Genomic DNA, 14,409 nt, shown 5'->3' with positions numbered 1-14,409 from the left:
GGTGGCCGCCCTCACAAGCAGAAGTCTTGTTACTGGACCTTCCCCTCGTGCTCTGGGCTGTGCCTCTACCTGCGGGGAGTGAGAACAGGGGCAGCTGGTGCTTGGTGGGGCAATTTGCCGTTCCAAGTGGGTGAGGCATAAAGACGGCTCGAGATCCTATTTTCAGCGTGTTCAGGAATAGCCACCACCTAACTGCTTACCATAGAAAGCAAAGGAACACATCAGGTCTGAGCCTGACTGACAAAACACACCACGTTTCTTCAGCCGGATGTCAGGCTTGCAGAATTATGACGCGAGAGAGGGAGACCCCTCCATCAGCAGGACCGCGCCGCCTGGTATGACGGCCGACGGCCGCACGTGGCCACCAGGCTCTTGAAGTGGGACTAGTTCCAACTGAGGTGTTCTGCAGGCGTAAAATGCATGCTGGATTTCAAAGAATTAGCTAAAAACAATAAGACACACCAATATTTTTATATTGATTACATGTTGAAAGGATAAGTTTGAGTATTTGGGGTTAAGTAATATAATTAAAATCAATCTCATAGCTTTCTTTCTTTTCTTTTTTTAACATTTTTTAGTTGAGTTTTAGTCAGTTTACAATGTTGTGTCGTTTTCCAGTGTAGAGCACAATTTTTCAGTTATACTTGAACGTACATATATTCACTGCCACATTTTTTTCGCTGTGAGCTACCACAAGATCTTATATATATATTTCCCTGTGCTGTACAGTATAGTCTTGTTTATCTATTCTGCATATGCCTGTCAGTATCTACAAATTTCGAGCTCCCAGTCTGTCCCTTCCCACCCCCCGCCCCCTTGGCAAGCACAAGTTTGCACATAGCTTTCTTTTCATTTTTTAAAATGTGGATCCTAGAAAGCTTAAAATACCCATGTGGCTGGCATTCTGTTTCGACTTGGCAGCACTGTTCTAGGTTGAAGTCTTAACTTTACCTCGACCTGACCCTTAAGCCTCCAGTACCTTAGAAATATCAGTATAGAAAGTGACTAAATCCAAATCTAGATGTAAGTAAGATTATTGTGCACAGACTACAAAGAGTAATAATACAGAGTTCTTGTCCTTAAGATAAAGAAGGCAAGCTAAGATTCATCGAGTCCCACTGTGAGCCAGGCCCTGGGCACCCTTGCCAGCTAGACATTATAATTCCCACAGTTTAATTCCAGCTTCACAGCCATCTCCTTTCAGGGCCCAGAAAGCTGCTGCAAACCGATATGTGCACAGACGTTCTCCTCCCGTGATCTCCTGACGCCCTTAGTCATAAACACCCTCTTTCCAACGCTAGCCGGTGTCCCAGTCCATCCACACGGCTGTAACACAACGCCGTAGGCTGGATGGCCACACTGAACTGCCTGCTGTTCCTCAAAGACAGCAGGTCACCTCCAGTTTCAGGGCCTCCTCCCCAGTTCTCTTCCTCCCATGTCCAGCATCCACGTGGCCTCTCTCACCTCTCTCGGCTGCTCCCTCTCCAGTGAGCGCTTCCTGGACCAGTGTTTTTAAGTCTGTCATCTCCCTTCCCAGATATCCCCTCCCCCCGCTTGGCTTCTCCCCACAACCCTTGTCCCAGCTAACTCGTATCCCTTCTACCCATTTGTTTTCTCGTTTATCTCCCCTCAGCAGCATCTAAGCTCCACAAAGGTAGGGACCCCGTAACATTCACTGCTCTCTTCCCAGCTCTTGGAACAGGGCCCACCACAAAAGAGGTGCTCAATAAATGCGTGTTAAATGACTGAATGAAGGTTTCAGAGGAGGACAGAGGCACCGAGAAGCCCTCTCAGCCCAGGGTCACGAGACTAGTCTGCGCAAGGGTCGGGGAAAACATCCGGCCAGCACCCACCTGGCTCAGCAGTGAGGGGGGTCCCCACCCACTGCCAGAGCGGCCTGCTGGCCGGGCTGTGGGGGAGGCTGCACTGAGGCGCAAACGCAAATCCCGCTGGAGGGACTGAGCTGAAACAGAACCGAGTCTCTTGGCAGCACTGTTGACAGTCTTCGAGATGAAGAAAAGTACTTTGGAGGCGGAGGCTGAAGCCTGCCGGGGTTAAGACTGGCTTTAACCGTACTTCTTTCCGCTGCAGCTTTCTGGGATGATGAACATACCATATGTCTGTATCCCCAGGTTCCCGCACAAATTAGGAAACTAAAAATGCCCAATGATTAAAACAGATTTCTGCTTGTTTCCATGGGAAATCAACTACTGTGAAACCGTAGGAAACAGGAGGGAGACTGTGTTCATTCTGAGGTGTCGTCCAGGACCGGCTGCACTCAGCCTGCGGCCCAGGCGCCAGGCCTCAGGCCGCGCACAATTCTGGACAGATGACACACTGTCCTGGGCTTCCCCCCCGCTGGTGGCCAGGTGACACTGCCAAGATCAGCGTGTCTTGTCTGGCACCTTTGAGCCTTTGCCACCAGGGGACTGGACACTATACTCCAGGACCTCCAGTGCTAGACGCCTGGCCAACCACCGCGGGGAAGGCCCTTCACTAACGACAAATAGACACGTGACACTGCGGAGCCCCAGCCTCAGCCTCCCAGGGTGGTTTCAGCCTGTGTTGAGCCCACGAGTGAGTCTTCTGAGGGCAGAGGGAGGCACCCTCAAGGCTTCTGGCTGGCAGAGCCACAGCTGGCTATTTGCAGGAGGGCAGAGGTGATGCAGGGAAGAGGGGGAGCCCCGGGCAGCTGCACCGCGTGTCTCTAGGAGGCTGTGATGGTGACTTGTCCCCGCCTGCCCCAGAATTGGCACCAATTTGCCTAAAAGAATGCTGAGAGAAAAGGCTGCAAGAAGCTCTCAGCCTTGCCTTGCAGGTGGCAGTCCGTGACCTGTCGGGGAATCTGGCCCCGGGGCCTGGGCTGGGGCTGGTTGACACACCGCCAGCACTCTCCCTGCCACCGGCCAGGCGCAGGTGACAAGATGACCCTTCTGTGTTCCCAACCCAGGGTGTAACTCAGGTGTGCCAGGGCGGGGCCCGAAGCTGGAACCTCGGCACTAAAGTTGAGTGTAGAGTTTAAATTTGGAGGCAGACGGCCCTGAAGACTAACGCTTGTCCTCTAACTTACCAGCCGGGAGACCTCAGGGAGCTGAGAGCCACAGCGGCAGAGTCTGTAATGTGGAGATAAGGCCGCCTCCTCGGGGGGCTTACCAGGATGAAGCAAGCACTCACACCAAGCCTGTAGGCAGCAGGTGCTCAGTGCCCGCGGCTTCTCTCCTCTCCCTCTCTTGCTATGTTTTGCTACCAAAATTGGAAACGGATAGCTTGGTGAGCAGCAAATAGGCAATGCCCTCCCTCCTCCCATAGCCACTACTACCAGCAGTCGCAGCTCAGCTCTTCCCAGAATCGTTACTGGGGATGCAGACAGCATAGAGGACTCCAAATCCTTGCACATAACCTACGCACTTGCTTGTGACACGTCAGCCAGAACTGGTTGCCTCGCCCAGGTGGAATGTTTCTCAGAGACACTAGGTGGAAAAGGACACTTTTTTTGTCTTCTGCCAAAATAAACCGTTGGTAGGACCTCATGGAATTAAGACCATAGATCACCATACATTCAAAGTGCCCTGCACTAAGCTAGTCACAATACTCTGACTCCTCTCCTCTATAAATGACTCACAGGCATGATTTCTCACTATGAGGCCATCCTAGCAGGTTCCATGTAAGCCAGGTTAGAGGAGACAGGTTGCTACTCTGTGGCCCTGGAGAGGCTTTTAATAAATCAATCTTTCCATTACAGCTGATGTACAAAGTCATGTGCTGGTGGCTTGATCCATTTCTGTGGATTCCAGTAACAGCATCTTAATACCGTCAGCTCTGTTTCTACCCAAGCCAGCTCTGACACTGACTACCCAGGGCAGCAAGGCTGCACAGGTTAAGGGCAAAGTCCCGCACAGGACTGCCCTCACCTCAAATGCTGCCACGAGTCTTGGGAGATCCCCAGGCCAACCACGCTTCTGCCAACTGGCTACAATGTTGGGGGTTCCATGACTCCCTCAGGTTTGAAAATTCACTGGAATGACTCAAAGAGCTCAAAAAGTGCTCAACTAATGATCACGGTTTTATTAAAAAGGATGCAACTTGGGGGGAAGGTCATAGCTCAAGCGGTAGAGTGCATGCTTAGCATGCATGAGGTCCTGGGTTCAATCCCCAGCACTTCCTCTAAGAATAAATAAGTAAACCTAATTACCTCCCCCCACCAAAAAAAAAAAAAAAAAGAAAAGAAGAAGAAGAAGAAGCAGCAACTCAAGAGCAGCTACATGAGGTGCCGAGGAGGAAGTCTAGGAGAGAACATAGGACTTCAGGGCCCTCTCCCCCCGAGTCAGGGGGTGTCAGGTCTAGGAGAGAACATAGTCAGGGTGTGTCACGACATAGACATGATTGAGTGAATCACTGGCCTCATGATTGAACTCAATCTCTAGGAACCCCCAATCCCAGAGGTCAGGCTGGCCCAAACTTTCAACACACTAAACACATGGTCAGTCTCTCTGATGTCCAGCCTTCATCCTGAAACTGTCTAGAGGCCCAGGTGGCTGCCTCATTAACTTAACAAGGGCACTCCATCACTCAGGTAAATCCAAGTTTCAGGAGCTCTGTTTCAGGAGCAGGGACAACACCAAGTATATTCTTTATTGTACCACAGCCTCTTATTATTTACAAACTGCCAGTGCTCTGAGCTTGAGTTTTTTCCTTTGGGCACTGAGGAGTTACTCAAAGCAAGTTGTAATTATCATGCATTGAGCAGCTACTGCAGGCCAGCCATTCCTAAAATAAGAGCTGAGAGCAGTACTTTTGGACAATAAGATAGGTAATTGCAAAGCGGGTGGGGTCCGGCTGAGACTGGGAAAGAGGCAGAGTCACTGTGCAGCCAGAGTGCCGAGCGCTGCACTGGGCTGAAGTGGAAACGCCGAGGGAGGAGCTGGCATTTGGAAGGAAGACTTCAATTATTTAAAGTTCTGTCTCTGTTATTAAACACCACACAATGGGTCAAGAAAACTGCTTGAGGCGTCAAACTGCTTTCTAAAGATTTCCAGGTAATGTTGACAGAGTGACTTCTTGGTGATTGACAGAACTTTGTAGCCTAAACATTAAAAATTCAACTAATATTAAAGATCTTAATGTTTTACCTCTCGAACAGCTTCAGGATCCCCGTCCTGATCTTTAATGCCATATTCCCTTTTGTTCTTCTGAACAAAAAAATGTTGCCTTCCCTCTTCTTCAAATGGAAGACCTGTTTCTGCTTATTCAAATGAATATTGTCAGTTTTTACCTTTCAGATAGCCTTTTGAATTTATTCATTTTTAAGTCCAAGAAGGAGAGGAAGGCCTTCCCTCCCCTAGGTTGCAAATTCATGAAGTGGGAGGGGCAGGGATGTTGGGGTGGGCCCTATGTAAATCACATGTAAAAGAGAATATTGTGTTAAAACTAGCTATTTCTTTCAGCATGCAGATTTCAGTAAACAGTAAAAGTTACATTTCAGATTTCTCAGTGTGTACTCCTTTTTCCACATTAGTAATTAAAACAGGGAATCACTCATATCTGCAGAAGTTCTGCAATATGATAGATATTTTAGCCCAGAATTTTTCAAAAAAATAATTTCATGGTTCTAAATTTGGGGGGAAAGAGCCATGATTATTTTAATGTATCATGGGTGATACATTAAATTGGAAATAGAAACGAAATAGCAAAAAATATATACAGTGTACCCAGGCAATAAGCATTACTATGTTTGCTGTAAAAATGTATTATATATCAAAAAGCTACAAGATGTTAACTTTTAAGAAAATTGGCAACTGGCAACTCTTCATGTTTTCAATACACTCAAAAAAAAAAAAACTTGAAGGAAAGTCTCCTCCTTCGACATTATTGAAATAATTAAGTTAACAAGTCATTTTTGAACCTCAGCTGTATTGGAAACAGAAAAAAAAGTGAAGTGTCAAAAAAGAGAGGAGAGAATTAGCTGTTAAACATTAATGAAAATGAACACTCATTGCTCGTCTGCAGTGAGCCGGGCGCTGTGCTGGTCTCATCACACCCACACTCCACAGCAGGGACCGTCACAGCCTCACTCGCCTGCAGAGGCACTGAAGCTCAGAGAGCATAAGCAGTTTATCCAAATTCCCACAGCTATGGAAGATAAGAAGATGACTAAATACTGTAAGAGTTTACAGAGAAGAAAGTGTTAAAAAAGAGTTATAGAGAATTTGACTAGGACATTTAAACACTGACGGAATTTGGAGGAGAATGGAGAGACGAGAAAAGGGAAGTGAGAGAACGCAGAAGGCAGTGTGAAGACATGTACAACATCAAGGTGGTGGTACAGAGTCACACAGCCAGTGACGGCACCTGCCAGTGTGTCCCCTTCAGAGCAAACAAATGCAACACTCACGAAAGTGATTTTGCCAAAAAGCCACTGGGTCCGTAGGTGTTCAGTTATACGAGTTACAGAAACACACAGCGCAGGTTGAAATCCAGATAAATCCCAATCGTTTCAGTTAAGGCATTACACTACTCCTGGGCAGCTCCCTGAGGTCTTGCAGAGATCAGGAGATGGAGCCGTCCTTGTGCTGGGGGAAGTCATCGAGAAGGCACGGCCAGTGAATTGACATGCAAGCTAAACTCTGGGAACTGGAGGTTCCCCACCTACTCCCCTGTCCTTGGAACATGCATTCCACTGGTGTCACCTCCTCCCAGAAGCTTTAGATAAAGGATAAAACCTGGAGGTGACAATGTGGAGATGAGACCATCTAGACCGTGTACATGACCAAACCCACTTAAAGCATCTATGTAAACTTTTAGGGTTCTGGCAGGCAGGTGTGGACATCTACTTGTCCTGCGTCCTCCCAAGATGAGCCTTGGAAATAGATTCCCGTATTAAACCTGCCACCTACCAATCTGGAGAGGTCTGCCTCTTTCTTCAGTCTCTCCCTGCCCTCTGAGTAAGGGGACCAGTTTCAGATTACACCTGGGACGCTCCCGATGAGGTTTGACAACCATCAACTTGCTTCTTTTAAACCTCTAGATTCAGTCCAGATTTGAGAAGCAGAAAATTCTTCCAGTCCTTGGCAGAAAGAGCAAAATACCCACCAATCTCCACAGAGGTTGTTCAGCAAAGCCCATGATGACGCCCTCATTTTCTCGTGCACGTGGTGGTCAGGGTTCAGACATGCATCACGCTCTCGCAGCTGGATTTGTGCCATGTCCTCGCTCTCCAAAAGCCAGAACACTGAGCAGATCCCACATGCAGAGAGTTTTACATGAAACCTTCCTACCACTCATTTTCAGAAATCATTCTGGGGTCTCAGAGGCTGGCCAGCAATCTGCAAATGCTGCATGTTACATGGTTTCCTCGCCGTTCTAGGCAGTAGTCAGCCAAGATTTTAAAAATTCCTCTCCCCTTAAAGCACTCAGAAGTCCCCTGCTCTCCCCTCCTCACCTCCGTGCTCCTTGGCAGGTCAGATGGGAAAAGCCGCTGGTCTGATCTCAGGAAAAGCATTGTGATGCGATTGTTAGCCTGGGCAGGGTCACAATGTGCCCATCTGGGGACTGTGGCAATTGTGGATGACTGGGAGATGGTAGCAGCGTCCCTCCTGATCATGAAAAATTAAAGCTTGCCCAAGGAAGGCATGGCAACCTTTAAAATACTGCTGTTCTCTTCCTTCTCTGGATACAGACTGACAGACACTCGGCATCTACTGTGTTTATTTTAGATTATTAAAATATTTTTCAAATACATCTTACATTAGGAGTTTGAGATACATCAAAACCTTGTGTGGAACTTTTCAAAGGGGCTTAATTGGAGTGTCTCCCTACTCAAAATGGGCTACACAGGATCTTCTTTCTCAGCATGCAGTGATGATGGACATAATTCACCCGTAATGGTCCTGAAATATATTCACTGTAGAGAAGTGAAGAACAAGACACTACATCTGGGAAGATAATCCAGAGTCAAAACACCAAAGAGGCAAGGAAATGGATGTTTATTTCCCTTAAGCATTCCAGAAAAAAAAAGATCACAGTTTCTAGCAGTTTAAAAAATTCAGACGTTATAAGGCAGACAGGGAGTAGGAGAGTGTGGTAAGAGTGCAGGTTTGGAGCCAGACACCTTGATTCCACCGGCTCTGCCATTTACTAGCAGCATGGCCTTGGGCAAGTCACAATACTTACCTGTGCCCCAGGCTCCCTGTCTGTGAAATGGGGACAATGATAGTACCTACTTCACAGTGTTACATGGATTAAATGAAATAATACATGGAAAATCCTTTAAACTCTGCCTGACAGAGAGCACTCAACAAATGTTAACTTACTGCTGTATTTGTGGCGTTCAAATCACTGTAGCAAGTTGTCAGACAGCCTCTTAAAATTTCCAGACCAGGTTGCTCCCAGACCAATTATTATTGTATTCTAAAGTCCCTGAAAACCTTTCAATAAGAAAATGTTTCTTTCAAAGCAATTGATCAAAAGTATTATTACAGAAAGCGTAATTCTGAGTTTTGGTTTAGCCAATGAAACCGACAGTTAATACGAAATGTCGTCAGGTCGGATGCAAACAGACTGTTCTCAGGAGCATTTCACAAGCTAGAGAATCATGTTGACATTCAAGAAATCTGGACGTTTTCAGTTTCCTAAATGCGATCACAGTTGTTTTCATGTTACGTTAAAATGATTCTCCCTCTGGCTACATGAAGCAACTCACCTTATCTGAACTCCAGCCTTTTACTCTGTCTGCGCTCCTTTTGGAGGAAGTCAGCGTAGCCAGCTCAGAAGTACCCACCCCTCCCCCAGCACACACGTTCCAGTCTTTACTGTAAGATGGTACGTGCTGTTCACTGAGGATTAACACTTAAATTCCTTTAAAATAACAAGATAGAACGTAAAATATTTTCTAGTCATTTTAATGAGATGTTACCATGCTGGACAGACGCTTATGGTGACTGTCTTTGAATTCCATAGTCAGAGCACATTGCTTCTATGAGCCCTTGACCGATGTTCCCCAGGAACAGGGACGGAAGGCTGTACGTGGTACAACAGGCCCAGAGAGGCAAAGAATTCATAGCAGAATACATTCACAAGACCAGGGCGGGAGCACACCTGAGGATACAAAGTCTCTCTTCCAACGTCAACTCACAAGGAGGGAAAAGCCAGTTACTGTCAAGGACTGTGAGAGGTCTGAGACTTTATTCTTTGCAAGAGAGAAAATTAGCCGGCCACAGTTTCTTGGGTGCCGTTAGACGACATGAAACTCCTGGATCAGAGATTTAAAAAGCGCACTGCTCTCAGTAACAGCAGTGGCCAGAGCGTCAGCATTTCTTCGTGGCAGGTCCTCAAGCGCTACCACATTGACAGCAGATGGTGTTACAGGAGGGGGGCGTGAGCTCGGAGAGCGGGAGCCTGTTACGACAGGAGTGTCTCTCTGTCCTTTGCGCTGGAGGGAAATACTACCTTCATTGTATGGACAGAGACGTGCTTGTCCTTTGCTCCAGAGAGAGACACAACCTGTGTCCCCACAGGCTGCTCACTACACAGATACCTTTGAAACTCTAGTCTGAAAGAAAGGGCGGCCAGAGTCTTGCTCACAAGATGTGCAGAAATACCAGAGACCTCTGGAGCGGTGTCTCTATCCTGTGCTGTCCCACTGAGTGCTCAGAACGGATGTGTTTGTCTTGTACCAGCTTCAACTATTTCTGGAAGGAAGCCTAGAGGCTAACAGAAATATGTAAAGGCAAAGTCGTATTCCTCAGTGTAAAGAGACAAGGCCAACTGTCACCAGTGAGGATGGGCACTCTTTGTCTCATTAAAGACGACAGGCATTCTGTCATGGCTGTTTGTAAGGAAAATGCCTGCAGATTGCACCTATCAAGAGGGCCTCCCTTGGCAGGCATTCATTAAATTAATTAATAGGGCCTGTAACTCCCTTCTCTTTCCAAGGGGGGAAAATCTTATGAAGGTTCTAAATCTTTAACTCTAGAATAAGAATTCAAATATTCTATTCTAGGAGATTTTATTCTCCTTGGAATGTTGATAGATGTGCCAAAGGAAATAGTTCCATGGGAAATGATGTTAGAGAAATGCTAGGTTCAGCAAAGGTAACAAGTATTTTTAAGGTAGGACTTCTCAGAACCCTAAGCATGTCAATATGCATTGTGAATCTCCAAGAGGGATACAGTACTCCCCCAAATGACTCTGACCACAGATCCCTGTCTCCCAGGGTTATCAAAGGTAGTGAACTACAGAATGCTACTTGGAAAGGCCTCAATGGAGGGAAGGCTTTATCTCACTGGCAGTGGATGGTGGAAGAGAAAGATGCTCAGGAAGACGTTGTCTGCCCAGCTCCAGAGGCATTTCCCATAACAGCAGTGATGGATGCCTTCCTGCATCTTTGATTATCTGTTGGTGATTATATCCATTACTGGCAAATCTAGAGAGGATAAATATGTATCGTTTAAGATCAATGTGAAAAGTTTTAGCACTGAACAAGTCCTAAGAAATCACCTGTTCCAGCCCCTTCATTTCAGATAAGGAGACAGAGGATCCAAAGATACAAAGAGGCTCGTCCCAAGTTGCAAAGTTAGTCAACAGCAGAACTGCACGCAGAGTCCAGGCCTTATTAATCCCAGTGTACGCTCTTTTCACTACCAGCAATGAAAGTGATTCTTAATGAGCATTCGCATTGACACTGAGAAGGCAAACCAGGCTTTCTTGTTGCTTTTTCCCCAGAGAGGTAAACAACATGAGTTTATTCAGGAAATTAACAAATGAGCTCCAAAAAGGCTCAAGAAAATGTATCTTGTGTCAGTGCGGCGGGCAGTGTCAGAAGAGAGCCGCTAGGCACGGTTCTAGCATTTTCTAAGTATACAGAGCACTGTCCAGCAGACTTTCCCAAAGAGAGAGCCACGTGTATGTGAGCGACAAGCGCGTCTTCAGTGTCACTACCTGATAAGGTTTCTTGAGCCACGGAGCTTCATGCCTCAGTGAGAGAGCATTTCTTAGTCAAAGGAAAGGAGTAATTCCTTAGGCCTGAAATCAGGTGCTTTGTCAGGGCTGATGCCACTGAAATTTGAAGAAAGTCAATGTCAAACTGTGATCTGAGCTGTTCGAAGTCACATTCTATATGCATAATGAGATACGGTGTTAAGACTGAAAATGTTGAGTCCTGGGGGGAAAAACGAGTTACCTTCCTTAGGAGGTAAATCTTAATGTATTTCTTTTTAATAAATAAGGAAGCTCTACATCTCTTAAGAGTGTTTCATTATCTTTAGAATAGTTTACTTCATGGCTAGAGCCAGTCGTTTGTAGACTTAATTAATGCGTTAACATGTGGAAAGTTCCTAGGTCAGTGGCTGTAAGTGCTCAATAAATGATAGCAAGCAAACGAAATGTAGTAACAGTCACACCAGTGGTGTTTAGGTGCAGAAAGTCACTCCTGAGAACGCCACACGCATGTTTCACTTTAAGTTTATACTACGCATCTACCATGTGAAAGTCACTTACTGATCATTGGTCCATTTATACATAATTCTAAGAACAAGGCTCTTGGCCTGGTATATTTCATTTTGCCTAAAATCAGAGCCATAGACACTTCATGATCTTTCAGTAAGTTTGCTTTCAGTCATAACAGACTTTTCAATTAAAGAGCAAGCTGTAAAGTCACCCCAGGAAGGCACATTTTGGGCATGAGTATACTATTGGGAAAAACACAAATGAATGCAATTTCAGAAACTACTGAAAAAGGACATCATTAACCTAACTGAGGATACTTGATGGATACAATTTAAAAACAAAGATTCCTTTCCCATGTGACTGAGTAGTGGTTAGGCCTGAGATGCTCTGAAATAGACTCACCCGGGTCCAAACCCTGACTCTGCCACTCTTCGGTCAGGGGACCTTTATTTCCTGGACTACAGTGTGCCCCAGCTTTCTCCTCTGCCACCAGGAAAGAGTAACACTGCCCGCTAGCGGATGGCAGTGGCGACCAGCTGAGACCATCCATCTAAAGCTCATGCGTATGTAGCTCGTAGCACGTACCCAGCAAGTGCTGTTCATTGTTGTTATTTGCAGAGAATATCTCAGAAGCTCTGTCTTTTGTGTGTATGTGTTGAGGGAGGTGTATAAACTATACAGAACTGATTTTAGAAGAACTTGATCCAAAGTTTTCTAGAAACCTATTTTTAAGTCCTCAGCACCACTACCCTCTCCTCTGGCACAGATCTTACTGCCACTTGAGGGTCAAGACCACATGTGACCAAATTGCCTCTTGGGCAACTTCCTGCTCACAGCGCATTTTCTAGGGAAGGTTTCCCCTGTTCTAGTATTTTTAATGGCACAGAGTCGAGGCTTTCAAAACTGTTGCTAAAGGTGGATTTTATCTTACAGCTATTAATTCAGAAAATGCTAATGGTTGCAACAGTGTTGAGAGCTGAAACTTAAAACAACGTTTCCCGTTAGCTCAGGATCCTTCCCACAAAGCCCAGAAACCGTCTGGGGAGCGGATGTGCACAGGGTGGGGAGAGAGTGCTGGGCAAAATCCTGCTGGCGGTTCTGGTTTAGAGCTTAGATTCTACTTTCACTATTACTGGGCAGGATCAACTGACATCACATACAAAACAAAACAAGTATAGCAGGTTGGTCTTAAAGAATAAGCCCAGCATTGAGAAATCAAGGTTTACGCAGACACATATGCATAATACATGATTTTAGTGTAAACTATGACCAATGGGGTTCAGGTCTTAGCGCCTACAGTTTAATACAAATTATACTGAAATTCAAAACCAGTACAAGACATTAAAACATTTTAAAACTCATTCTTTCAAAATCTAATGCCAGGCTCTGTGCTGGGTGCTGATGTAGAAACGACTAAAGATGCAGAAGTGAAGCAAACGCACAGGGATAAGTGGCATGCTAAGTGCTGAAACAGAGCTTCGGAAAAACAGTGCTGCGGGAGCACAAGGAAGAGAGGGTCACATTTGCCTGCAGTCTGCAGAGCCCCACAGAGAAGGTGACTTCTGAAATAAGCCTTAAAGGAATGGTATAGTCCAGCCTGCTTTTCTCCTGTAACTAACTAGATACTGCGATATAATCACCATTTGCACACCTGCCACCAAAGGGGTTGCAGAAATTCTGTCTAAGCCTCCCTAGAACCTTAACAAAGAAGGTACTGCTATTTCGACAGATGGATGGGGAGCGCAGGGTTCAAAGAGAAAGAAACTCCGCGTCATGCAGCTAGTGAGCGGCGAGCCCAGAATTTGAGCCCAGATCTACATCATTCCAAATTTCTTGCCGAGGTCAGGCGTGGCCCAGAAAGACCTACTTCTGCTCCTTGTTGTCAGCCAGCACATGGATAACTTGTAACTGTGTGGAGTCTAAGTGTGGGAACTCACCCTGGAAGCCATCCAGAATGCCAAACTTCAGCCTAAAGAACTGGGTACTGAGTGAAAGATCACGATGTTGGCTCTGGCCCACAGAGCCCTCGCCTTTCTCTTAACTTCAACCACATTTAGTTCAAAACAGTTTATCTGATTCAAGTGCATGACAGATCCCCTCTCCCACGGTCCATCAATACCTTGAATCAGGCAATAAGCCTCATTCTTCTTTGAGACCCTCGGGGTCCAGCATTCACAGAAGCTAGCTGATTGATTGCTGATTTACCTCGTGCTTTACAGAAGGCTTGGTAAGCCTGTGTCTTGATTTCAGTTAGGTTGACTGAGGTGAGGTGACTAGACTTGAGGCTTACATTCTGTACAATAAGCAAAGGAGTCCTAAGCAGGGTGACATAGTGATTTTCAGACTTGTGCCTCTCAGACTTATGTGTGTGTGGGACTCATCAGACTGCAAGCAGAACTGTCCAGTTTACCCTACTACAAAGCAGGCACAGAGCAGACAAAAGTATTGCAATTTAAGCAGCCGTGGGGGGCAGGGTGGGGAGGGACTCAACCTGCAGGGATTCAGATCCATTTCCAAACCTCATTGCTGTTCCTGGTCCTTTTGTTCTCAAGTCAATGAACAGTAGTAGCAGGCACGACAGCTCCCATTTCCTGAGCACTTATAACGTGCTTGGCCCTGTTCTTGGTGGTGTAAGGAGCTTATTTGATTCTCACAGCACCCTATCGTTTAATACTCATATTGTTGATGGGGAAAAAAAGTAGCCATAACTTCCTTACATTTACACAGGAAGAGCGGGGAATATGCCCGGCTCACCTGAGTCCAAGCTCTCGGATCATGGTTCCCTGACAGCAGGTAGTGAGGGAGCATTTCAGGGATGCCAAAGCTTGAGGCGAGGATGCCAAGGGCACACGGAGGACGGCGGTGCACTCAGACAGCACCTGGAGAAGAGGGCCCTTCACAGGACATGTGTACCCGTCCTACTCGCCTCACTGAGTGTTTACATCCCGGAAAGGTACTTAGGGCTGG

General features: G+C 46.3%; 1 long non-coding RNA gene across 1 annotated transcript; it reads right to left on the bottom strand.

Annotated features, from left to right (window-relative positions):
* Positions 1 to 6,396: 6,396 nt before the first annotated feature.
* Positions 6,397 to 7,425, bottom strand: LOC140698550 (uncharacterized). Its single transcript, XR_012076370.1, has 2 exons — positions 6,894 to 7,425; positions 6,397 to 6,569 (listed from the first exon to the last, which is right to left on the bottom strand). It is a non-coding gene; the product is annotated as an uncharacterized lncRNA (long non-coding RNA).
* Positions 7,426 to 14,409: the final 6,984 nt, after the last annotated feature.

Source organism: Vicugna pacos, chromosome 9 (assembly GCF_048564905.1).
Source record: "Vicugna pacos chromosome 9, VicPac4, whole genome shotgun sequence".
Lineage (NCBI taxonomy): Eukaryota > Metazoa > Chordata > Mammalia > Artiodactyla > Camelidae > Vicugna > Vicugna pacos.
This window is presented reverse-complemented; position numbering and strand designations above follow the sequence as displayed.